We start from the raw sequence: 4,481 nt of genomic DNA, 5'->3' as shown, positions 1-4,481 counted from the left end.
GAATATACTGTAGGATCTGAGTTTTCATGATCTAACTCAAATCCAATGGTATATTCTAACATAGAGGCGTTCCTATGGTGATGGGGTTGCTTCAAGTTAAAATATACCATCGGATTGGAGAAAACTTGATCCGATGGTATATTAATAGGGACTCCTGACTTTCCATTGAAAGTCAATGGGGACGGATCAGTTTACAATTGCACCAATATTGTGTCAATGTAAACGATCCGTCCCCATTGACTTACATTGTAAATCAGGACGGATCCGTTCGGCTCCGCACCTCCAGGCGCAAGCAGCGTTTTGGTGTCCGCCTCCAGAGTGGAATGGAGGCGGAACGGAGCCAAACTGATGCATTCTGAATGGATCCGCACTGGCCACCAATGCTTTTAATACTGGTGACTACTGTTAACCTGATAAAGGGGACAATTTGAGCCCCGAAACGCGTTGTTCTACACACCTTTACTTTTTATGTAAATAAAGAAGATCCACCTACAGAGACGTATTGGAACCTGTGATTTTGCGCCTGATCAGAAACCTTTTTTAATAGTGGGGAGAGAGGGAGGGGGGCCGCACTGGCCACCAATGCTTTTAATACTGGGGAGGGAGGTAGGGGGGAGGGCCGCACTGGCCACCAATGCTTTTAATACTGGTGACTACTGTTAACCTGATGAAGGGGACAATTTGAGCCCCGAAACGCATTGTTCCACACACCTTTACTTTTTATGTAAATAAAAAAGATCCACCTACAGAGACGTATTGGAACCTGTGATCTTGCGCCTGATCATAAACCTTTTTTAATAATGGGGAGAGAGGGAGGGGGGGCCGCACTGGCCACCAATGCTTTTAATACTGGGGAGGGAGGTAGGGGGGGGCCGCACTGGCCACCAATGTTTTTAATACTGGGGAGGGAGGGGGGCCGCACTGGCCACCAATGCTTTCAATACTGGGGAGAGAGGGGGGGTCTGGCCCCTGCTGCCTGGGGGGGCCGCACTGGCCACCAATGCTTTTAATACTGGGGAGGGAGGGGGGGCCGCACTGGCCACCAATGCTTTTAATACTGGGGAGGGAGGGGGGGCCGCACTGGCCACCAATGCTTTCAATACTGGGGAGAGAGGGAGGGTCTGGCCCCTGCTGCCTGGCAGCCCCCGATCAGGGGGCTGAGATCCGCACAATTAACCCCTCAGGTGCGGCACCTGAGGGGTTAATTGTGCGGATCACAGCACCCTGTAAGAGATCGGGTGCTGCCAGGCAGCAGGGGGGAGTTATGTACACAGTTCTTAGTATATTCTAACTTGAAGCATCCCCATCACTTTGGGAACGCCTCTGTGTTAGAATATACTGTCGGATCTGAGTTTTCATGATCTAACTCAAATCCGATGGTATATTCTAACATAGAGGCGTTCCTATGGTGATGGGGTTGCTTCAAGTTAAAATATACCATCGGATTGGAGAAAACTCCGATCCGATGGTATATTAATAGGGACTCCTGACTTTACATTGAAAGTCAATGGGGACGGATCAGTTTACAATTGCACCAATATTGTGTCAATGTAAACGGATCCGTACATTGTAAGTCAGGACGGATCCGTTCGGCTCCGCACCTCCAGGCGCAAGCAGCGTTTTGGTGTCCGCCTCCAGAGTGGAATGGAGCCAAACTGATGCATTCTGAATGGATCCGCATCCATTCAGAATGCATTGGGGCTAAACTGGAGCCTTGAAACGGATCTCACAGGCGGACCCTGAAACTCCAGTGTGAAAGTAGCCTTAGTGAAGTGCGCATGAGCGGCGCACAAACCAATCAGCACACACTCCACACACACACAGCAGGGATCGCCCAAAGCACCGCGCCGCCGGCCAATAAAAACACGGCGCATCACATGCAGCCCGGACAGCCCACAGCAGCGCGGCCGTCCAATCAAAGTCGCCGCCCGGACCGCCCACAATTGCGCCAGCCAATAAACTCACGGCGCACCACACGCTGTACGGACCGCCCACAGCATGGAGCCGTCCAATCACACCTTCCCCACAACTGCGCCGCTGGCCAATAACCGCCTCTTATGGTGTGTGGTGTCAGTTGGAGCAGAGTGCATAAGAAGCGTCGCCATTACATGCACAGTGACAGAAATTGCTCTCAGATACACACTGCAGCTGCTGCCAGCAGTATTAGCCAGCAGCGCCAATCAGTGCCAGCAATAATTGCCAGCCATCAATCATTGCCACCAGTCACAGTAACAGCAGTCAGTGCCAGCCCTATCAGCCACCAGTCACAGTGCCAGTGGTCTCAGCACCACTAGTTAGTGCCAGCTCTATCAGCCACCAGTCACAGTACCCGCCGTCTCAGCACCACCAGTCAGTGCCAGCAGTCAGTGCGAGCTGTATCAGCCACCAGTCACAGTGCCAGTGGTCTCAGCACCACCAGTCAGTGCCAGCCGTATCAGCCACCAGTCACAGTGACAGCAGTCTCAGCACCACAAGTCAGTGCCAAGCGTATTAGCCGCCAGTCACAGTGACAGTGGTTTCAGCACCACCAGTTAGTGCCAGCTCTATCAGCCACCAGTCACAGTGCCTGTGGTCTCAGCAACACCAGTCAGTGCCAGCCGTATCAGCCACCAGTCAGGGCTCTATCAGCCACCAGTCACAGTGCCAGTGGTCTCAGCACCACCAGTTAGTGCGAGCTCTATCAGCCACCAGTCACAGAGCCCGCCTTCTCAGCACCACCAGTCAGTGCCAGCAGTAAGTGCGAGCTGTATCAGCCACCAGTCACAGTGCCAGTGGTCTCAGCACCACCAGTCAGTGCCAGCCGTATCAGCCACCAGTCACAGTGCCAGTGCTCTTAGCACCATCCAGTCAGTGCCAGCAGTCAGTGCCAGCCGTATCACCCACCAGTCACAGTGACAGCAGTCTCAGCATCAACAGTCAGTGCCAAGCGTATTAGCCACCAGTCACAGTGACAGTGGTTTCTGCACCACCAGTTAGTGCCAGCTCTATCAGCCACCAGTCACAGTGCCCGCCGTATTAGCACCACCAATCAGTGCCAGCTGTATCAGCCACCAGTCACAGTGCCAGTGGTCTCAGCACCACCAGTCAGTGCCAGCCTTATCAGCCACCAGTCACAGTGCCAGCAGTCTCAGCACCATGTGGCACTGCCAGTCGTCTCAGCCACCAGTCAGCGCCAGCTGTTTCAGCCATCAGCTCCAGTCTCAGCACCACCAGCCAGTGCCAGCAATCTCAGGCACCAGTCACAGTGCCCACAGTGTCAGCACCACCAGTCAGTCCTAGCAGTCAGTGCCAGTTGTATCAGCCACCAGTCACAGTGCCAGTGGTCTCAGCACCACCAGTCAGTGCCAGCCGTATCAGCCACCAGTCACAGTGACAGCAGTCTCAGCACCACCAGTCAGTGCCAAGTGTATTAGCCACCAGTCAGTGCCAGCCCTAGCAAAATAGATCAATTCAAGAAATACAATGTGGTTAAATTATCTTACTATTTAATATAGACTGTTTCTACTAATGTTTATACACTACTGTTCTAGCGCCCGTTATTATAACAGGCTTAATGTCTAGTATATAATACTTTTTTAGCTGTCCAGTTCTGGGTTTGGAGTGCTGCTTATCTTTTCTTTTTATCATTTTTAGAGGGGCAATCTTTATCTTTTAGTGATACCATTTTGAAATGTGTGTGACTTTTTGATCACTTTTTATAAAAAAAAAAAAAATTGTGGGAGGTCAAGTGACCATTGGCCAGTTTGAATTGTTTTATGCCATCAACTGTATGGGAAAATATTGGTATATTTTGATAGTACAGGCATTTTTGTACATGGAAATGCCTATGATGTTTTATTTTTTTTTTTTTTTTATTGTCATTGTGAGAAAAAGGGGGTGATTTGAACTTTTATATATTTTTCATAACTTTTGTATACTTTTTTTTTAAAGTCACCCTGGGTGACTATAACTAGCAATTGTTAGATTGCCAGTTTTATTCTGTGATTGGTATTTATCCATCACAGAAAACACCAGACACCATATACAACACATACTCAGGCCTGTATTGGTACCAGTGATGGGTATCGAAGCCTGCTTGAGGCTCTGAGCCTTCACAGGGATATTACAGCTTCATTGATCTCAGCTGGGGAACGGGTGCTTGAAGTTCCCCCATCTTCATGGCTCAGATGCCGTGGTCAAATGTGGCATCAGAAGGGTTCAATTTCTGTGATCAGACTTATACTGATAGTAGACATTTGCCCAGATTTTTGCTGTTTGAAACAGTAGAAACTCGGCAGCTATGCGCTCACTGCACTTGTGAGCCAGGGCCATCTTTAAAGTACCAACTTCCACCTCTGTCTCTCTTTTTAAAAGATAAACTTGAAAGCAACCTTGAGCTATATTGCAAATTTAAATCTTTAAAAATTTCCCTAGCTTTTAAGCAAAAAGGCCTTTTGTTGTAACATTCCTATTAATTGAGTTCATACACAGAGTAGGACAAT

Source organism: Bufo bufo, chromosome 2 (assembly GCF_905171765.1).
Source record: "Bufo bufo chromosome 2, aBufBuf1.1, whole genome shotgun sequence".
NCBI classification, from domain to species: Eukaryota; Metazoa; Chordata; class Amphibia; order Anura; family Bufonidae; genus Bufo; species Bufo bufo.
This window is presented reverse-complemented; position numbering follows the sequence as displayed.